Source organism: Lepidochelys kempii, chromosome 5 (genome assembly GCF_965140285.1).
Source record: "Lepidochelys kempii isolate rLepKem1 chromosome 5, rLepKem1.hap1, whole genome shotgun sequence".
Classification (NCBI taxonomy): Eukaryota; Metazoa; Chordata; order Testudines; family Cheloniidae; genus Lepidochelys; species Lepidochelys kempii.
The window spans coordinates 21,584,673-21,608,075 of NC_136384.1; the positions used below are offsets into that span (position 1 = coordinate 21,584,673).

Sequence of the window (23,403 nt, forward strand, 5' to 3'; positions counted from 1 at the left end):
TTCTTTTATGTGTGTTTGAGGTGTGGGATCAGTGCTGCATATGTTCTCCATATCTCAGTTTTCGTGTCTCTGCCTATGTCTGTTAGCTTTGCATCTTTTCAGAAACTTGGTTATTTCCTTTAAGTAACAGTTAAAGATTACTTTGTACAGAATGGAGAGTAAACCATTATGTTTCAAGGAGGTGTAGCGAATAGATTTTCAAATACTGTCAATTTTCTGCTGAGGTTTGCCTTTTGTGAAGGTGGTTTGAAAAATGTCTCAATTGTAGGTATTGATATACTGGAATGTTGGTGTCTTTTGCTAGTTGTATTTTATCAAGTGATCTAAATGTATTATCTCTAAACAGTTGGCCAAATTTTGATATACCTATGAGTTCTCATAGGTCAAAACTTTCCAGGATTTATTGGGGTTAAATTCTATTTTGTCTACTTTGGGTGTTACATGGGATGGGCATGGACTTAGCTTTCTAAATAAATTATCCCAAGTTTCTATTGTTACTTTCATAAAACGGGGTTATATAATGGTTTTGGCTTATAGGATTTCTTTATCCAGGGGATGATGTGGAGTTTGATTGCACAACAGTGGATGTGGAGTTTGATTCCGCAGTAATGAGCTAGTTCTGTTCTACCAAGTGCTTATTAGGGTTTGGTGTTATCCAGTATATCAGGTTTTTTAACTTACTAGATTGATAATAGTGCTTAATGTGTGGTAGAGCTAATGCTCCTTTTTGCCATGACCTTTGGAAAATAGATTGTGTAACCCTGGGTTTCTTATTTCTCCAAATGAATTTGTTTATCATGGGTTGCCATTGATCTAATATATTTCTTGGGACCAAAACCCGGGAGTGTTTGGAAAAGGAAGTTAATTTGCAGTGAGATATTAATGTTAACTACTGCAGTTTTGCGTAACCATGATATGTCATAGTTTAACCAATTTTCAAGGTCTGTTTTGATTTTCTTTCTTAAAGGAATATAATTAATATTATAGAAGTCTTGCTGTATTTCAATAATGTGTATTTCCAGGTGTTTTACTGAAGTAGATATGAGTTTCTATTTATCTTTTATATCTTCCTGTAGATCAGAGCCCATACCTACATCCAGGAGTTCTGACTTGTAGATTATTTTAAATCCTGATATTTTGCCAAATTTTAAGATTTGCTCATTCAATTTTAGTAGTGTTGAGCTGGATTCATAACAAATACATGACATCGTCTGCATAGGTTAATTTGTGTTCCCTATTTTCTGTTGAATTTCTGTTTATATTAGGATTATTTCATATCAGTTGGGCAAATGAGTCCATCACCATGTCAAAAAGAGGAGGCAATAATGGGAGTCCTTAGCATATGCCTCTAAAAATGGGAAAAATTTCTAATAGATGTTCATTTACTCTTACAGTAGCACATGGGTTATCAGTTGTGCAAACTGATATTTAATAGTTCTAATATCTGCTAAAGGTACAGTTTAAAAGACCAACCTTTTCAACATCCTTGAAAGAGAAAATTATGCAAGTTCAATGTCTAAATTCTCAAAGCCAATCCTACTAAGAGACTCATAGATTCCAAGGCCAGAGGGGACAATTAGGATAATCTAGTCCAGTATTTTTCAAAGTTCAGGTCATGACCCAGTACTGGGTCGTGATATGTAAGGCACTGGGTCGCCTTACTCAGCATCCAGGGACCCTAGTAGCTCTGGTTAGCACCACCGACCAGGACGTTAAAAGTCCCATCGGCGGTGTTGCCCGGCTAAGGCAGGCTAGTTCCTACCTGTTCTGACACTGTGATGTGCCCCGGAAGCGGCCAGCAGCAGGTCCTAGTCCTAGGCGGAGGGGCCATGGGGCTCCGCACATGCCTGAGCACAGGCTCCACACTTCAGTGGGAGCTGGGGGTGGGGAGCGGTGCCTGCGGGCGAGAGCCGCACGCCTCCGCCTAGGAGCCGGACCTGCTGCTGGCCTCTTTTGGGGCACAGCGTGGTCTGCGGTGCCAGGACAAGTGGGAAGCCTGCCTCTGCACTCCGGCTCTGTCGTTGACTGGGAGCTGCCAGAGGTAAACCCATGCCCTAACCTGCGTCCCAATCCCCTGCCCCAGCCCTTAGCCCCCCCAAACCCAGAGCCCCTTCCTGCACCCTAAAGCTTTCATCCCTGGTCCCACTCCAGAGCCTGCACCCCCAGCCCAGAGCCCTGACCCCCTCCTGCACCCCAACCCTCCTACACCCTGAACCGCTCATTCCCAGCTTCACCCCGCAGCCCTCACCCCTGCACCCCAACCCTCTTTCTCAGCTCTGAGCCCCTCCCACACCCAAAACCCTCATCCCCAGCTGTAATGGGCATCAACAATTTTCTTCAACTGAGTCCCCAGAAAAAAAGCTTGAAAACCACTGATCTAGTCTGACCTCCTGTGTAACATAAGCCATAGAGCTTCCCCAAAATAATTCCCAGAGCAGATCTTTTAGGGGGGAAAAAATCCAATCTTGATTTAAAAAAAATAGTCACTGATGAGGAATCCACCACAACCCTTGGTAAATTGTTCCAGTGATTAATTACCCTGACTGTTAAAAGTTTATCTGATTTCCAGTCTACATTTGTATAGCTTCAACTTCCAGGCACTGGATCATACAATATCTTTCTCGGCTAGATTGCAGAGCCCATTACTAAATTTTGGTTCTCCGGGTAAGTACTTCTTGAATTGTGAGCATCAAAACTGAACACCATATTCCAGCTTTTAATCCATTTAATGTGTGCCATGTTAATTTTATATGGTTCTAGTTTTTTAATCAAAATGTTGTGTGGTACCAAGTCAAACACCTTTCAGTAGTCTATTACATCAACACTTTTACTTTTGTCAACCAAACTTCATCCTGTTTAAAAAAAAAAATCAAGTTAGTCTGACAGGATCTGTTTTCTATAAATCCATGTTGATTTGCATGAATTATTTTATCCTTCTTTAATTCTTTATTAATCAAGTCCCATATCAGCTACTTCATTAACTTGCTCAGAATCAATGTCAGGCTGATGGGCCTAAATTATCTAGGTCATCCCGTTTCCCCTTTTTTTTAAAATGGCACATCTGTTGTCCAGTCTTCTGAAACTTTCCCAGTACTCCAAGACTTTCTGAAAATCAACATTGGTGGTCCAGCGAGCTCCTCAGCCAGCTCTTTTAAAACTCTTGGATGCAAGTTATCAGAACCTGCTCTTTTGAAAATATCTAATTTTAATAGCTTCTGTTTTTATGTCCTCATAAGATACTAGTGGAATGGAAAGAATATTGTCATCACCATATGATGTGATGAGACTGCATCATCTGTTTTTTCCCCAAATGCAAAACAGAAATATTTATCAAACATTTCTGCCTTTCCTGCATTATTATTAATAATTCTACCAGTTCCATCTAATAATGAACCAATACCATTGTCAGGATTCTTTTTGTTCCTAACATATTTTAAAAACTCCTTTCTGATGTCCTTAACTCTTTTAGCCAGAGATTTCTCCTTGTATCCTTTGGTTTCTCTTATCAATTTTCTACAATTCCTAACTTCTGATTCATGTTCATTACTATCAACGTCTCCTTTCTTCTATTTGTTATATATATTTTTTAAAAAAATTTTATAGCTGCCTTCACTTCCGCTCTAAACCAGGTCAGTTTTTTAACCAGTTTATCCTTCGTTCTTGATTTTGGACTTTTGAGGCATCTAGTAAGGTGTTCTTAAAAGATTCCCAATTATCATTCACATTTTTCTGATTCAATTCTTCCTCTCAACTGATATGGCTCATAATTGTTTTCAGCTTTGTGAAATTGGCCCTATTAAAGCACCAGTATATATATTACTGGTTTGGACTTTAATCTGCTTGCATACTATAAATGTGCAAGTCATAATCACTTGTACCTAAGCTGCTATTATTAGGTCTCTGATCAGTTCTTCTTTATCTGTTAGGACAAGGTCTAATATGGAATTCTCTGTGTAGGCTGCAACACTTTTTCTGTTAGAAAATTGTCGTCTATAATATTTAGAAATTCCAAGGGATGCTAGCATGGCTAGCTCAGTTGGTAGAGCATCAGACTTTTAATCTGAGGGTCCAGGGTTCAAGTCTCTGGTCAGGCAAAGAAGGGGTCCCTTTCCCCCTGTTGAATCCCCTAAGAACTTCAAGACTCATCTCTTTGACGCTACTTTTGATTTAGTTGGGGATTAGTCCTGCTTTGAGCAGGGGGTTGGACTAGATGACCTCCTGAGGTCCCTTCCAACCCTGATGTTCTATGATTCTATGTTTTAGTACTGGCAGTGCGAGACTTCCAACATATATCACTCAAATGGAAGTCCCCCATGATCACACAGCTTTTTTTTCCTGCACACTACAGATAGGTGAATAAGAAGCTGGTCACCCTGTTCCCTAGTATGATTTGGTAGTCTGTAGCAGACACTAACTAATACACCATCTTGTACTTTATCAGTTAGGACATTTATCCATAAGTATTGAAGATAATTTTCTTCTTAGTTATCAGTGACTTGGAAGCAGGTGATGCTATTTTTGACATAGTGCCACCTCCTCTTTTGCCCATTTGATCATTCCCAAATAAGTTATAATTATTGATGTTTACATTCAAGTAGCGTGAATCATTCCACCAGATTTCAGTAATACCAACTAGATCAAATTTATGCTCATAAATAAGCAATTCCAGATCCTCTTGTGTGTTACCCAGGCTCTTAACATGGGCGTATAGACAATTCAATAATTTCTTCTTTTCATGTCCTTTGGTTTCTTGATCAATTTTGTTTTCAAAATTTTGATTTTGTGCTGAGTGCTCATATCTTCCCTCTTTTTACCCTTCCTTATTGATATGTGTTTAACACCCTCCTGACTATTCTAGCCACCCCGTCTCCGAGGAGATTGGTCCCCCTTTCACTGAGGTGGCAGCCATCCAAACTATATACTCCCCTTTCCTCATAAAAGGTGGACCAACATTCCACAAAACCAAAGCCCTCCACTCTACACCACTTACCTAGCCAGTGAGTCACTGTCAGTATCTTCTGCCTTCTGTCTTCCTTTGTTCATGGGACAGGAAGGATTTCTGAGACGATCACTTGAACGTTCTTCTTCTTCCGCATGTTTCCAAGTTCCCTGAAGTTCCCTATTATCTGCAAGATATTCCACAATGCAGTGTCATTTAGTGCTGATGTGAACCAATGAATTCTTGCTAGTGGATTTCAATAGCGTGATGTCTCATGTCTTGGCCCTGGGAAGGCAGCGCACCATCCTGGTGTTCACCTTGCAGAATATTCTTTCAGGTTTTCCAAAGATTGAATCTCCAACAAGGATCATCGTTCTTCCTTGAACTGTTGGAAAACTCTTGGTAGGCAAGCTTGATATTCTTACAGGTTTAGGCTGAACTACCATCCACATGTATGTCTTGTACATCTCTGTAATTAGGACATTACACAGAGATTGTTTTATGATGCTTATTGAAAGCTTCAAACCCAGTTTCACACCAGTTATATCACTTTTTTCTGAAATAACCTACCCAGCTTGGTTTGATTTTTGCTATTTTTCTGAACGAAGGAAAGACAAATGCGGTTTAATCCTTTGATAACTTTTCATGGAAGTGCATGTATGTGGTTAATGGCATACAAACCAATAATGGATTTCTGAAATTGACTCATTCATACTATTATGAACTATAGTCCTCTCTGAAGTTGACATTTATTAAAGTATTGATGCTTCCTTGATTTGTGTAGTTGTTTAGTTATCCTTTTCCTCATTCCACTTGTTCGACAGTCCTAATTGGAAGGTCTGAAGTTCATGGCTGCCTTTGGCTTTTCACTGGAAATTCTACTGCTGAAGTGATCCAGAAAAGTGGCCAAGTCATAGATTCTTTACTTCCTTTTTGCTCATTTCAGTGTGATTAACTTTGCTTTCTTCCTGCTTTGGAGGAGATAAGGTGACGCTTGACCTAGAACACTGAGAATGGATTTCATTTTCTCAGTAGGATATTTCTTACCCTTTCTCACAAAATTGGGGGATAGGAGGCAGTAGCAGACCTACCTGTGTTGTCTCAACAAAATGCCTAATACACATCTAATTTCCTCTTGCCCTCTCCCTCTCCCTATCCATCCATCTGTTCTTCCTGATTCTCCTCTTCCTCACCAATTCCTGTTAGATTTTGGTCTTCTCTTCTAAGCAGCTCGTTCGAGTCCGCTGCCGTTAATTTGTCCAGAAGAGCTGATGAAACTGCTGCTTTTTAGGCTGGTGACTGTGACTCCCTCCCCCCTCTCTCCTTCCCCTGTTAGCAGCTCAGCACTCCTTCCTGAGTTTCCTGCAGGTCTGTGTAGCATCTGAAGCGCAATAGGACTCAGATCCTGTTTGGGGACCCTAAGCTATTCCAGTAATGCTAGTGGATACTGATTCTTGCCATGTGTCAGGGGTACGTGTATATATAGATAGATAGATATATAACCTTTTGTAACCCTCGCCCATATTATGTGACTAAAGCCAGGAAATAGATTAGCCTGTTTCCAGCACTTTTGAATAGGAAGCAGTTTCATTCATGGTCATGGAATAAATCTTGCGTGGCTGTCCTTTTCCTGGCATCTTCTGGAGTTTTTGCATGTTACTCGTGTTTCAATAATAATACTTCAGAATTTGACATGGTACCAGATGTGTGTGAATATATTTTAATAACTAGTTGTCATCCTAGAGAACTATTTTGTATGTTAAATATTAGCTGTGTGTTTCATGTACGGTAGCATTTAGGATCCTGTACAGTAGCCTTTTCTCACTCAGCTACCACTATTTTGGAGCACTATTCCCTAGTCATTGTAACTTCAACTCTAACATGGTGTCTTTTGTTTCTAGCTTAATCCATGAAGGCCCTCTGTCTGGATGTTAGACATTTCTAATTTATGGTAGGGCATTACTCTTGATCAGGCAGGCACAAGTGTACATAAAGCCCTGGGAGCCAATCCTGCAGTGTCTCATAATTAACTGCTCTTAATGGATGGAAACAATGCCGAGGGATTATGGTAATGAAGACTTTTCATATAATAGATTCTGGTTGAGTGAGAACAAACTCATTCCAGTGGTATTCTAGGGAGAATCACTCATTCAGTAAGACACACATGTCTATTAGAGCCTTTTGTGTGCCTCGAAAAGACTGGAAAAGCATGCAGAGTCTGAAGGAGCACATTTGTTATTCAGAGCAATCTTGATAAGGTTCCCTGTCCAGTCTCCTCCCTTTTCTAGCCAACTTCAGGCTCTGGGTTTTCTTCTGCCCTGTGAATAAATAAAACTAAATGTTTCATCGAACACTAATAAACGTAACTTAAGTACATCATCCTGATAACATGTCATCATAATAGAACTCTGGCTTTGGCAATGAGAGAGAGGGAGAAAGAGAGCATTATGGAAACAAGTTCTAATTCATTGGGACAGCCATTTTTAATGTAACTTTCTGCATATGCTAGCAGAGGAACAGACATCATTATGTACAAAAATAAACAAATAAATTAATTGGGTTGGAAATACAATGAAAACTTGAAATTGGCACTGTTGCGCTTTTCAGTTTGAGAGGATGAGACTTGAAATGTGTAAAACTGCTGTCGCTAAAATACTTTATTCTGCTCTCTATTCTATAGTTATATTATATCCTTTATAGTTGAACACACAATGAAACAGCATTTATTATGGAGCCAGTAATAGAAAGTTATTTTTCAGATGCTAGATTAAAAGCAGACATGGAAGCTCTCTTCCAACAGTTCTTTTTTAGAAGAGAGTTACTGTTAAAAAGTACTTTTAAAATAAGGCTGCACTATTCGTAATTTGTGTATCAAAATTTAAAGGGCTAGAATCTATTGTACAGGCCTAATAGAAAGAGCTGCTGAAGTTCCTGTGGTAAAAGTTCAGTAAGCCCCACCAAACTTTCTGCTACACCATGGAAAATTTGTCTGCTGATGAATTGGGTTTAAAGGTATTTAAGCCAATAATGTTAAAATCCAGTGTCTGGACAGATAGAGTCCAAATATAAAATATTTATGTGATATAAATAAAAAATATGAAAGAAACAACCAAGTTGATTTGGTTTCTCCATTCAGTAAAGCCAGCAGGTAAGAGATAAATAAGTGGGTCAACATGAATTTCATGCTTGAATGTGCTAGACAACAAATCCCAGACCTGAAACCAAAAATATGAGTTATAGCTATAGTCCCAGAAAGGACGATAAAATATACGTCTGTACACAGTTTTAAACAGGTTGCAGATCGCAAAATTGCTAATTAGAAATCTGGGGCTAGATGAATTAAAGTTCTGGAATAAAGTTTATATTGGATTTCCTTGATGTCAGAGATGAAAATTGCTGGAATGGATATATAAGGGTCTGATCCAGAGGTCACTGAAGTGTTCCATAAGCCTCAAATCCTCGATCCCCAGTAGGATCCCATATTCCCTTCTCATTTTTAATCAGATGATCTCCTAGTTAGTGGCTTAATCTCATAAAGAGAATATACTCAGGTGGAGCCCAATCTATTACAACAGGATTTTTTAAGGAAAAAAACCTTTACAAGTAATAAATAAAAGTGGGTAATGGACAACTTAATCTCTGAGCCTTAAGATGGTCAATAACTAGTTAGGTGGAGAAATTATCCAAGGGCAAGGAATTACATTTAAAGTAGAAGGAAGATCAGCTGGGAGATTGCTGATCATTTCCCTTGCTATACACACATAACTAGATCTATTAATATTATGTAAAGAGTAACATGACAGATTTCAGCAGTGATATTGTATAGTATGAATTCTGGAAAACTGACTCCTGTGAGCTAAGTAAAAAGCATCAATTTCTTCTGAGCCTCACGAGAACCAATTTCTGCTCAAGTAAATCTTGTAAGCATGTGACTTCAGCTTTTTGATACAGTCGATAATATACATGGAAGCTTTTGCAATTTACACAGAAGACCAGGAAATAGCATTTTAGACAAATGCATATGTTCAAAACAAGTGGGAATGACCATCAATATTACAAAGTTTGACCTTGTATATAGAGTGAATACATTTGCAACAATTTAATAGTCCCAGAAATTGAGCTGAATGCTGGAATCATTCAAATGGGAGGGAAGAAAATTAACACAGGAGGCTGGAATCTGAGCCAGCAAGATTCTCTGATATTTGTATATCAGAGCCCCGGACAGAAGGGGCAGGCTAGCTGGGAGCTAGCCTCCCCAAGCCCGCAGTTCACCCACCAACTATGGATAGAGGTTCTCCCATTTCATGCTTCAAGTTGTAAACTGATGGTAATAAGGGATTTGAAGGGTTGTTTCTACATGCACAGCATTGCACAATTACAACCTACATTTTCCAGAGCTTTGGATAGGTGTTCAACAAAATGAAATAAAATTATGGTATGTTTTCCCTTCCTCTGAAGTTTTAGGTATTGGCCATTCCTGGAGGCAGATTATGCTTTTTTATGGACCAGTGGTCTGATCTGGTATGGCAAATTATATGTTCCACATTATGGCGAATCTTTACTCTAATCAGTCAATTAAATGAATTTCCCTCTCTCTCTCTCTCTCTCTCTATGTGTGTGTGTATATATATATAGTGAAACTGATGTATGTTTCATTGCAGAATAAAAGGTATGGTATTTAGATGTATGAGGATTTGTACAGAGATGCTGGAAAAGCTCACATTTAGGGGAGTAGTTTGGAATGGAGTATCTCTCAATATTGTGTAAGAGAAGCTAAAAACTGTAGATAAGATTGTAGACAGCGAATTCATGGCAGGAGATACTTAAATCATTTACTTACCTCTTAAGTGACTGAAGTGTTGGTTGAATCCAACTCATTTGTGGGGGGAGGAGGACAAAGTCTGCTAACACATGTCAATCTACAGAAAAGAACGGAGTAAATCCTGTATAAATTTTTGGTATCTTTGGTGTAATTTTGACACCAGTAAACCCACTATGAAATCCTTGTACACAGTCACAGCTCAGCAGTTCACCTTGGGCTTTCCCACATAATAAATTGCAATGTAACTTCCTGCTAAGAAGGTAATCAAGAAAATATTTTAAAGGAGTATTGATAGTAAAACTATATATTGATTTACCTATGGTGAGCTTGTAGCAGCTTGGTGTTCTTACATGTAATGCTGGAAATTAAATTGTACTACTGCTTTATGGTCAGATGATTTAAAAGGCCCTAATAGCTTTGAAGCATTTGCCCAGAAAGATTGAATGACACATTTTCAGAATCAGTTAAATAGTCTCAGATTAAAAGAAAACTGTGAAAGTGGTGTTAAGGCTGAGAATACCTTAAATCCTTCTTTTTAAGTTTTTTTTTTCTTTTAACTTCTAGGACCAGATCCAATCACTACGGTCTGGCTGCTTTGCCCCACTACAGAGCAGCACAAAGCAGCCATTGTAGACTAGCCTTTTTTCCTCCTCAATCACTGACAAGAGTTCTTCTTTTCCAAACCCATCCTAGATCCTATCCCATCTGGCGTCTGCCCCTTGTACTCCACTGAAACAGCTCCTGCCACAGTCTCTAATGAAGTCTTTCTAGCCAAAGCTCAGAATCAGTACTTCATCCTCATCCTCCTTGACCTGTCAGCCACCTTGGACACAGCTAGCCATGCTCATCATCTTGAAATAGTGTCCCTTTCACCACCCCCAACTTTCTGTGGAGGTTCTCTAGCCTTCCTTTTTCTCCCCTATTCTTCTGCCTCTACACCTTATCTCTGGGACTCTGTCCTCTGCTGTTTCTCCTCCATCTCTTATCTCTGGGTAAACTCATCCTCAAACACAAACTCTCCTTTTCCATCATGCCTACAAAATCCTTGACAGTGATTAGTCTGCTGTTGTGCTGAGACCACTAGATATGCTGACCAGTACTGTCTCACTCTTTCCTTGTGCTCCCGTCTATATGTCTGTATTCATCTGTTGACTCTTGTCTTAGATTATAAGCACTTTGGGTCTGGGACTGATTTTTTTTTTTTCCTGTTTGAATAATTTCTAGCATGATCAGTCCCAGATCAGTGACTAGGGCTCCTAGGTACTATGTAATACAAATAAATAATGTTAATAATAAATTAACATTGGAAAATATTGTTTAATGGCTCAAAAATAATTTCCACCTAACGTGCATCTCAGGAGCCCCCATTCTCCATCCTGTGTAAATCTTTTCCACTTCTATTTCCCTTACAAACCTGAAAACTAAGATTTTAAAACTATATTCACATTCTGTAAAATGGAGTATACAATTCTATACTTTTCGAGATGACTTTATGGCTAAGCGTTTTAGTGTTATATAAATTAATGATGATACAGTAGTCTATGTGGGAGTCCAGTCCTATTCCCATTTAAGGTAAATGAACATTGCTTTACTCAGTGCATGGAATGACAGAGTCCTGTTGGAAAAAAATAAAGTGTGAACATGTAATTAAAGACTGCATTATAATGTGAATGCATAAAGAGAAGAATTAAGATTGTACAGGCAAATTTAATTCTAGCATTTCCTAAATTTTGATTCCTTGAATATGCATCTTATAACATTCTTTTAACATATATTTTATGTAATATATACAAAATACATTCTGTATATTATTTCCAAATGCTATGTGGCAAATAATATGTACATTCATTATTTTAAATAGAATCTATTCTAAGTGTCAAAGATGTTAGAAAACCTACTATTATCACTGGTTTAAAAATTTTTTTTATCCATTGTGCTCAAAACAGCAGCCTCAAAGTTCTCATGACAGTTGTCACTTCCCATCATATAGTCACATTTGAAAATTAAATGTGTTCAATTAAAGCAGTCATTCAAAGACTAATCCTGATGAATCTTCTGGTGGAAAAAGTAACCTTTTGTAACGCTACAGGTATGAGAGTCTAGTGTGAGCTGGTTTTAAAACATAATTAACTTTAAAAGAATGGAACTATACAAACATGAACCATTCTCTTCAAAATATTAATGTGAAGGCTCTTTATGGCTGAATCATTAATTTTCCAGTGTATATCAGTGTTTATACACTGTGAAAAGAGGTTTTTACCATATGTATTTTCAGTCTTCTGTCCTTAGTAAGTTTTCTTTAATAAATAGCTTACCATCATATTTTCATACAGCTCACTGTCAAAACATAAAGGAAAGTATGTTTGTGTGTGTCTGTGTACATTTTATATTACCAAAAAAACCAGACAGCTATATTAGCAGACAATTATTACAGTTGTAAAGTCAAGCACGCAAAAGTTATGAAATGCCACAATTAAGGCTGCTTGTGCATATGAATTATGACAACAGTCTCTTTAATTACATGATCACATACTATTTTCCCACAAAGTATGTGGGGCACATAATGGATGGTACTCAAAAAATTAGCAACTATTCAGTATTTTGTTTCCTCTTCATAGTTCAATATGTGGCACTGGACCTTATTTACGGCACACTTTTCAAACCCAGCTCTGAAGTCAGAATTATTAATTGTCTCATTGGCTTTTCTGTGGTGGCCATCATTATGGTATCTGAGCACTTCATGAACCTAACAAATTTATTTTCACAAGACCCTTGTGAGGTGAGGGAATTGTATTATCCCTAGTTTTTAGATAGGGAACTGAGGCACAGAGGTTAAGTATAGAAGCATCCCATAATTCTGGGTGCCCAATTTCAGACATGTACGGTTTGTTTTTTCAGAGTCCTGAGCATTATACAGCACTTGATATGTCCAGAGCACAGCTCCTGTTGATTTCATTTGCAGTTGTTGAGTGCTCAGCATCTGTAAAGCAAACCACAGGAGCTCAGTACTCCCCACAATCCTCATTCAGTCTCTCTTCTGCCCCCTCCGCTTGGTTCCTTGTCCCAGTCTTCTTGCTCAGCCAGTCAGTCTCTCCACCCACACCAACTCCCAGTCCTAGCTTCCCTCTTTTAGTCTCGTAAAAAAAAAATGTCAAGGTAACAGTGTCCCTTTAACATTTCAATATCAGTTGTCCATTTGGAATAAATTCTGTTCTTTCACTTGCTGTTCTTTTAATTTGTTGCCAAATGAATAAAATAATCCTACTGCCAGGTTTGCTGTTTACAAATGAGAGGAGAGGGTAAATGTTTCAAATATTCAATGCTAAAAATATCTTTCTGTAAACTCATATCTAATGCAAGTATTGCAGTCTGATTGTGAAATCTAGAGAGGTATAGTAACATATCATGGTATGTGAAGAGACTAGAAACTGACAAGGTGTCTGTGATTGGCTGTTAAAACCCTTCTCTATGAAAACAACATGAAAAACATTTTCCAGTACGATTGCTATCCAGGTATGAAACCGGTTAGTGAAAACTGAAATAACCACCATATTGTGTTAGTTGTGTTTTCAAGAAGAAGAAGAAAAAGAAGCGAGGCCTTAGGGGACGGGAGGCGGTGTTTTTTTGTGAAAACATTCTTACATTTTATATGATATTTAGAATAGAATTAGCAACACAGAGGACCAAATCGATGAGGGAGAGATTTTAGTGGTAAATACCATTTTAAAAAGAAGGCCAACAAATTATTTGATAATTAGCCGAGACCAGAGTTTAAGTATCTGTTTCTATGCCACATTTGATGTCACCTAAAACCATGCAGCCATTTCTCACACTGCTATAGTTGTAGTGATTTTTAGCTGTGGCAGGAGTAATACAGAATGTTGAACTCCACTTCTGTTAGATGAGTTTTTTTCATTTTTAAATTTTGAGTGAAGCACAGCATAAATAAATATAAATAAATACTGTGGTTCACAAAAAAATTTAAATGAAAAAACTCATTAACAAAAGTGGAGTTCAACATTATGCATTACTCCTGCCACAGCTAAAAATCACCACGACTATAGCAGAAATGGCTTTCAGTGGCATCAAATGTGGCATAGAAAAAGCTATTTAACCGTGTGTGTGTGTGTGTGTGTGTGTGTGTGTGTGTGTGTGAGAGAGAGAGAGAGAGAGAGAGAGAGAGAATAGATTACCTGACGTGTTCATTCCCTCTGCAGCACCTGGCATTGGCCACTGTTGGAAGACAGGATACTGGGCTAGATGGACCTTTGGTCTGACCCAGTATGGAAGTTCTTATGAACTCGTTACTGGATAAATTTGTTACTAGATAAAACATGCCTATCACAACGTCTAGGTACATGTACAAAAATATAAACCCACATATGTTCAATAAACTTGTGATGTTCAACTGACGATAGTGTTATAAAAATAAACATTTCCCTTCTCAAACAATCTTGAATACCTTATTTACACTTCCCTTTTAAAAGAGCGCTGCCATTCAACTTTTAACATAAGTAATTGCAATTGCACCAGGTTATTGAACTTATTAAAAAACACAAAACAGCTGATCTAAATTAGATTTCATTTATCAAAGTATCTCAGTGATGGTATCGGGATCTGTACAAAATTGTCTAGCATTCTAGTCTTAATGGTTCTAATATTTGCCATCTAATGTAGATTTTAAGATGTTATGAGAATTCATAATCTTTACCTATTTAAAAGATTTGTTTAGTGGGGACAAATATGTTCAAATCCTGATTATCATGCAACTAAGCAGTACTCTGCTAAGTATGATGAAATGTCATTGTTGACAAAAGGAAAATGTGGATCTCAGTGGTGCTTGGAATTAGTCCTTAATAAAAGGAAGCATTGGCACAATAAAGGTAGTCTAATAAAAATGATCATGTAGGTCACTCTTTGTTTGTACATTATTAATTTGAAATCGTTAAGTGTGTACAAAGTATAATTCTTAGAAAGGTTGCATTAAATTGGCAGGTGACCTAATTCTTTTAAATACCCACAAGTGACAACGTGTCTTAATGCAATTTAGTTAGCAAAAAGAAGAAAAATATATTGGAACTTGGCCAGCAAGAATGGAACTGCAATAATCCTATCATTAAGTAACAAATGGGTTTAATAAAATTATCATCCTGGTTTCATTCATGCAAACTAAATAAGGGACTTGCTGTGTTACAGATCTACAATAACTGTAGTCACAAATTACTTTCTACATTTTAAAATATATTTTAAAAATACACACAAAAAGTTAAAGGAATAATAGATGAACCCATCATGTCTAAGTTAAGAAATCATACTATCTAGTTATTGTTTTTAAAAAAACCTTTGAATGTTTATAAATATGTGAGTCTCTTTTTTCACTTTTAAGATCCCAAATTAATGGGGAGCTAAAGTTCTTTCTCCTCCTGGTCATCTATTTGTGGGGCAAAGTGGGGAGGTTTCATAAGCCAAACCAACCAAATAGAAGATCTTCCAGTTACATTTTTGGTATGTTTTTAAATACATCAGGTTGGTAGTCCCAAAATATGATTTTTTAAAAAAAAATTACATCATATATATGCACACTGTTCATACAATTGCTGGCATGGCTTTTCCCATCTCCTAGAATAATTGTTTATAAAAGAAATGTTGGCTCTCTCTTAAAGTAACAAAACCAGAGCTTTGCTATAATTAGGATTTGAGGTATCAGTATGTTTGCTCAAGGAGTGAGAATAATAGCTCTGTTTTGAGGTGAATTAATGGTTGCATGTACAGTTATTTTCAGATAGCAAATATCTGTGCTTTTGGTTTGTTTGGTTCTTCCACCTAAGCATATGCAACTGTATTAAGTTAATTTCAATGAGGAATTGTATAAGTGAGAAAATCATTACAACTCTGGAAACAGTTTCCTGAATGGCTTGCAATGATGTTACTTCTGTGTTGTATCTCATGTGTAATGCACAGTTTAAACTCTCTTGCTCAGTTTTATATATAAATTGAGTTTTATAACAATTGCTCAGCCTGAGGAGAGCATTTTTACCCAGCTATGGCACTTGCATGGTTTTAATCACTTGCCTTTAGCTTTATGGTTTAGGTCATGACACTTGTTGTTGGCATCCTTTCGTCTGCGAGAGACGGTGGGAATTGCAGCCTACGAAGTAGATAGTTTGCATTGTCTCATATGACTGAATAGTCCAATCTGAGATTGACATGATCTTTGGCAGTTATTGCAAATATTTGTATCTTGACTGGGAGCTGCTTGTTTCCTACAGGCTCTTTTCTCTTCAAGCTGTAGGAGCCAGCTTCCATCATCGATTCTGATACCCTGATGGAAACAATGGCACCACTTGTTATGATCACTTGCCAAGATTTCCCTTTGGTCAGGATCAATTCCAAATTCTTTCATATCTCACTTGCATGTGTCTTTATAGCGAAGCTTGGGACGTGCTGTTGTTCTTGTTCCCTCTGATAGCTCCCCGTATAGCATGTCCTTGGGTATGTGTCTGTCTTCCAACCTCAGGTGGCCCAGCTAGCGCAGTCATCTTTGCTTGAGCAGGGCTCTCACACTTGGTAAATTTGCCCTTCAAAGAACCTCTGTGTTGGTGACTTTATTCTGCCATTTGGTGTTGAGTATGTGGAGTAAACAACATAGGTGGAAACTGTTTAACCTTTTCTCCTGATAAGCATAAGTTGTCCATGTTTTCCCACCATACATGAGAGTGCTGAGGATGCAAGCTTGGTACACTAGCATTTTGGTTTTGATGGTAAGCTTTGAGTTGTTCTATGCTCTTTTAGTTAGTTTGCTAAAGGTGGTGGCAGCCTTTCCAATATGAACATTTAGTTCTTCATCCAGTGAGAGGTTGGCAGTCACTGTAGAACCTAAATAGCTGAACTTTTGGACTACTTCTAGCTGGTTTTCAGTTAAGGTAATTGAAGGATCTTGTAGAATCCCCTGTCCTAATACAACCGTTTTCTTGATGCTGATGGTAAGAGCAAATGCCTGACAGGCACTTGAAAGGTGGTCCATGAGTTCTTGTAGTAGATCTTCATTGTGAGCTATGACGGCAGCATCATCAGCGATTAGAAGTTCCCTGATTAGCACCCTTTTGACTTTGGTCTTTGACATAAGTTGGGACAGGTTGAAGAGTTTCCCATCTGATCTTGTGTGGAGATACACTCCATCTTTCATGTCCTTAAACACGCAGTTTAAGATTATCGAGAAGAAGTTTCCAAAGTGTGTAGGGAAAAGAATACATCCTTGCTTCACTCTGCTTTTCATATCAAAGCTGTCCGAAGTGGACCTGTCAAACTGGAGAGTTGCTCTCGTGACACTTGAGGCATTCTGTAACTACCCCAAAGCACACTTCCACTCCTGTCTTATGGAAGTAATAGCCTGTTGTAAGTCACGCTTGGCGACATGTTCTGTACTCACTGAATCTCTGCAAGTCCTAGACTTGAATTCAACACATCTCCACTGCTCCCTAGTTAATAGGATTTGGAACTGACACAGCTTGGCAACAAAGAAATGAAAGTGAAAATGGCATCTGAAAATATTGTTAAACAAACCTTTCTAATTATAAGGAAAGTTGAGTACTGAAATAGGCTACCAAGGGAGACTGTGGAATCCCTGGTTTCAGAGTAACAGCCGTGTTAGTCTGTATTCGCAAAAAGAAAAGGAGTACTTGTGGCACCTTAGAGACTAACCAATTTATTTGAGCATGAGCTTTCACTGGAGGTTTTTAAGAACAGGGCAGACAAACACCTGTCAAGGATTGTCTAGGTTTACATGGTCCTGCCTCAGCGCAGCGGGATGGACTAGATGACCTCTCGGGGTCCCTTCCAGCCTTACATTCCAAGATTTATTTAGTACAAAGTTTAAAGATAAGCTGGCTGTGAAACTGATAAAAACATTTGTTACCATTTCTTTCTAACATCAAGCTCTGATAATTAAAAAACATAACTTGCATGCTGAGCCATTATAGAGCTCTGTTTGTAATCTAAGGATAAAACTAGGACTTCTGGGACTTTCCAGTTAAGTTACAGCTAGGTTCAAGCAGAAGCAGCAATGAGGACTTTGGAAAAAAAACAGAAATGATCCCCATACTATTAACCCTTATGTAAGTGATCTAGTTTTCATGAGCCAAACCAAGCAAATTCAGGGATAATGTCACTTAGTATTGAAATGTAGCAATATCTGGGATGGAGTATGGGATCTCTTTAATAGTTCATAGAGATAGTACACCAAAATTTTAAGATAGGAAGCTAGGAACATTATGATCAACCAGAAATGGATAGGGAATTTTAGGTAGGCATAGTGTAATTACCCAAACTGGAATTTGTCCAGTACACTAGAGCAAACATCTGTAGAAAACTTGTACGGGATAGTTAATGACCACAAGTAGTCACAGCCTCAATTTCATGTCACCTCTGAAAGTACAGTACAGTTTCTGTAGCAACTTTGATTTTTCCCCCCTTGATTTCTCCTTGCAAGTACTGATCAAACCTCACCCTCCTTTGCGTCTAACTGCTGATGGGTCACAAACCAATGTGATATGGCTGCAGGTGATCAGGTTGGAGAACAAACCATATATTATTTGGGGGATTGCTTACATCAATTAGAATCCTCCTAGGCCATTCACATCACATCTTTTGTCCAAATTGTTTTATTTTCCTTATTTATTAAATGTCTTTAGTACTCTGGACACAGAACTGTTGTTGTGATGTCTGCAATATCTAGTAAATGAGTCAGATTGCCTCGTAATCTGATGAATGGGTTAATTGCCTAATGGCATTAAAACACTCAGATAATAGTGTACCTTCCATGGTGTTGAGACTAAAACCCTTGAATTACCCTTAAGGTACATTGTCACTTAAATTTGTAAAATACTATCCTCACTGTATATTTTCAGAAATGGACAGTCTATTGCTTAATTTTAAAAATGGTTACAGAGAGCCAATAAAACATACAACATTCTGACTTTAAATACGTTGGTACGTTTTTAATGTGTGCTGAACTGCCACAGTCTGGGTTGTGTTAGACTCCACAAGACATGGGGTGACCCAGTTGTTAAATCCTTTTGGGTATGAAACAACCGAGACTATTAGAAGTTACATGTAACACTTGACATCATTGGCATTCAATCTTATTCTGTTCTAACCTTTATAAAATGACCTTTCATGTTAGCACAGAGGAAAACTGATACTATATCAACATTATGGAAATGTGTAACTTATGTCCCCTTGATTACAACTGTAGTTTTAAAGCACATTTTTATAATGGCCTTAATGGTGTTTGTTTAATCAAGCACTTGCTGTAAATTGGGGCTAATGTTAATTAATGTTGAATGCTGGTTGCCATGTATTTGATCATCAAAGCAATGAATCTAAACACTGTGTTCAATAACTATGGAATTACACTGTCGCTGATTGCTTTGAACTGAAAGTCACTTTCATACTCATAAAGCAACTGTGCTGTATTTTTGCAGAAGCAGCTCAGTAAAAATATGACAGGTTTCAGAGTAGCAGCCGTGTTAGTCTGTATTCGCAAAAAGAAAAGGAGTACTTGTGGCACCTTAGAGACTAACCAATTTATTTGAGCCTAAGCTTTCGTGAGTCACAGCTCACTTCATCGGATGGTTTTTAAAAGTAGAAAGAAAGTCATTCCTTCACTTAGTGGCCTGTGGTAGAAACAGAACATATATTGCATCTTCATTGTTTGTTAGTTTTAATTTTAGTGACTGTGCCCATTCTGTTGATGTTGCTGCAACACCACCTAAGAACCCTAATCGTAGACCAGTAAACCCCCATCGTGTTGTACATAGCAAAAAGACGGTTTCTGCTCCAAGGAGCTGACCATCTAAATTGAAGCCAAGTGATAACAAATGGAAGTAACAGACAGACAAAGGAAGCATAAATTAACAATGGGACTACTCTGTTCATCTTCGGGGGGGGGGGAACATGGTAGAGGAGAGTTTTTATGGGGGGGTTTTGTAGGTAACATGGCAGAGGAGAGTTTTTATGGAGGGATTAGAAGGACAGGAAGATGGCTTTGTGACATTTTTACAAGGAAAGTTACTTAACTTTGTTTCTTTGTTTTGAATATAAACAAAAAACAGTGAAAACATATGGAAGTTTCCCCTTGTGGAGAGAATATAAGATGTTAACTTGATGTGAAGTTCTTACATAGAACAGACTGTTTGTTTTGTGGGGATGAGGGGAAACATTTGGATGTCTTTACCTGTAACCCTTCTAAAATATGTCTTAAATAACTGTGTGTATTTATGAGTTCTTGGGCATGCCTGGCATTTTAGTTTAATGCAGTGTTGATCATACAATATTATTACTATTTTCCAGTCAGCATGTTTCTGGAATGAATGTATGTGTGCTCTGCATCCTTCATTCAAATAACTTCAGCCTATGGAACTTAATAAGCATTAAGATGTCTTGGAATTTTTGAAATTACAGATTAGACTATTCTGATAATCTTGGTGTGCCAACTGTGTAGGAGATGATAGTGCAAATATACTTATTTTTTAAATCGCTACATTGTTAAGCCAGGTCAGATGAATTTATATGCATTGCTTTACACATTGTGGATCTTTTTAGCTTTCAGTGTATAAGTGGACGTTTAGATCTATAGTACAGACCTCTACCACTGCAGGTAATTTAGTAAGTAATAGCAAATAGTAGACTATTATTTTGCCAAATTACCCCCTGCTCCAAAGCATGCAGGTGTTAATCTCAGTGAAACAGTTTTAAGAATTTTTTTTTATTATGTGCAAAACAAGGCATTGTTCCCGAATCACATTCTTGGAAAGGGCTGAACCATTTTAGCTGAAACTTTCCCAAAAATTGAGCCTAAGGCAAACACCTGGCCTGCAAAATTTCAGTTTGAATAGTTAAAGTTAGGCAAAGTTACAAGCAACCTTAACTGTAGGGGCACTACCAGCACTGCCTATAAGAAACATAATGTGTTGGCATTCATTTATTATGCTGTATGCTCCTCTTTTCTCGTTCGATTAATGTATATTCACAAAGACTTACTAGTCCAGAGAGAGTGCCAGACTATGGACAACGATAAGTAGATATTTAATATCATGTATTCTTCTGATAAAATCTTTAATAGGTTGGTCTTACGTTTTTTGTGATGGGGTGGGGGGGTTGTAATAGAAGTTTTTAGTTTAGTAACCAGTTGGTTTGCATAGCTATTAAATTTTGCAGTGTTTTTATAATTAGATATTAATATAATCTCTTTTATTCTATTTTTTATTATTCTATTTTATTATTCTATTATTCTATTTTTTTATTTTCTATTTTTTATTTTATTTCAGTTTCTAAATATTGTATCAAATTTTGCTTGACTTTGCTTTACAAGATGTAATTACATCAAATCTTATTGATAGTTCAGTAAAAAACTAAGGTGATTGACTGAAAATACCTGATTACAATGTTTTATCAGGGAACAATGTGTTTAGTTGTAGTTAAGGTACAAGACTGAGTCCTAAAATGTTTAAGAACTCTGAAATATAACAGCCCACCGGTTCATATGTAATGCCAGTCAGCTTGCATAGCCAGAAGGAAGATAATTTATCTTTTCAGTGCTATTTGGCCTTCCTACAATTTCCCAGCACCTTCAGCAGCCCAAGCACCCCTTGAACAAGATCAGTTGCAGTAACAGGCTGCACTGTTCTATTTCAAGAAGTGACAAAAAGTTATTTCAAGAAGAGATGTTGGAGTGCTATTAAGAGAGCCAGAAATGATGCAGATGCACCTACTCTGGGAGCACTCTGTCATGTGGAATTTCACTGAACCTTTTAGTAGCACATCTTCTACACAGTCCCTAGTGAGATGGAGACAAGACACCAAAGTTTTTGCTTAACTTTATAGTAGGAAAAAGGCAAGCGTAGCAAGTACATTCTTACAGGTTAGCTGAAGATAAAATTATGTTAAATTATTATGGAAGAACCTGATTCTTTTTCCCCGCCAAGTTTTTGTAAGATGCCTCAGCTGAGTGATTGTTTGCTAAAGTATCTGAAGAAGTCTGAAGGATGTGCTACCATGGTCCTGTGGGGAAGGGAGAAGTTTAATTCTGAAAGGCTTGCTCCTTTGTTTGCCAATCCAGATGCTGAGCATACTGTCCAGCAAAATCATCTCTTGTGAGAAACTGTAACGTGCCTGGGAATAGATCTTCCATTAGCAACCTCCTTTTTCCCTGCGATCCCACCCTTACCTGTAAATGTTTCGGTTTTTGTGATTTCCCTTCCTTTCCCCCGTAGCTGACCCTTAATTGTCTTGTAAATCTTTTCCAGAAAAGTGAGTACACGTGGGAGTCTACAGAGCTGGAAGATTGCCTGTCTGAATCAGATTAGAGAGGGACTATTTTGTCAATGCTCTCTCAGCTTCCTTGGCCAATTAGCTGAGACCCAAGAATGCTAACCTAGGTATTTTTTCCTTTGCCTTTTGAAAAGCACTATAGGTTGAATGTTTCAGGGTCAGATCTATAAAATGTTTGTTCTGGATTAACTTTCTTTAAAACATAGTATCTTTTTTTTAAAATAGGATGGATTCATTTCATCATTTTATAAATGGCATTATTTTACTGATGGATTTAGAGGGAAGATTATTTTTATCTACAAATTATGTTTGTGACTCCTGGATCAGACCATATTATATACTATTCACTTTTGTTGTAGTTCTGCTTTTTTAAGGCAGATTTCCCTATTTTTCCCATTTTAATTTGTGTCCTGTTTCTTAATTATGGAAGGCTCCTCATATTTGCAGAAAATAATAATAAACTCCATTTGTTCTGCTGCCTGTCTGATGATAGGATGGCAGGGAAGATATCCATCCAGTCACAGAACTGTAATATTTAGGTGAATAACGGCTTCCCTTTCCAATAATTTAGGGACATGTTTCTACAGGTGTGTTTCGTGTACTCTTGAACATGTTTGAATACAATGTTCTGAAGCTGTGGGCCAGTACAGATGAATTGTAAAAATTCTTCCACTCACTTGTGATTTTTAAACAAATCCTTTCTTGGTAACAGGGTTCATGAAAGATTATAATACGAAAATAAAAGATTAGTCATCCAGTATGCACATCCATTATAATGTAAAGCTAATGTGCACATGCACACTCTTAAATTTTAATTTAGTTTTATTTTTTTCTTCCTGAATATCTCTCATATGCTTACTCCAATCCTTTCTGCTACAACAAAGGCTCTTAAGATGGCATAGCTTTATTCCATGCAAGGAATTTGCTTTGAGTGCTGACTTTGTTGTCTGGATACAAACTAGGTTTTCAGACGAGTTTTTAAGAACATGTGGTTTTACTGTGTGTCTTCGTAGCATCTATATATCCTCACCTGCTGAACGCTCACTTCAGATTGTGACTAAAGTGCACTCACTTATGTGAAATAGAATTTTAAAGAATTAATGGCTAAATCAATGATTGCTAATGATGCTTCTTAGCATCACTGGGGCTTACAACCTTTCACTGATGACAGCTGTCTTCTAAATATGATCTTTAATGACTCCACAGATAAAATATGGGTGAACTCTGCTGCATAGCAAAATTGATTATATAAATTGTATATTCTACATATTAATGTCCTTTTTCTAAACTAATATCTAACTTACTGCATGAA

General features: G+C 37.6%; 1 protein-coding gene and 1 non-coding gene across 13 annotated transcripts in view; both read left to right on the top strand.

Annotated features, from left to right (window-relative positions):
• The window catches only part of NEDD4L (NEDD4 like E3 ubiquitin protein ligase), a 371,283-nt gene that overhangs the window by 217,525 nt on the left and 130,355 nt on the right, over nucleotides 1–23,403 (top strand). The gene's annotated exons all lie outside the window — the stretch shown is intronic.
• On the top strand, nucleotides 4,022–4,094 carry TRNAK-UUU (transfer RNA lysine (anticodon UUU)). The gene has a single exon. It is a non-coding gene; the product is annotated as a tRNA-Lys (tRNA).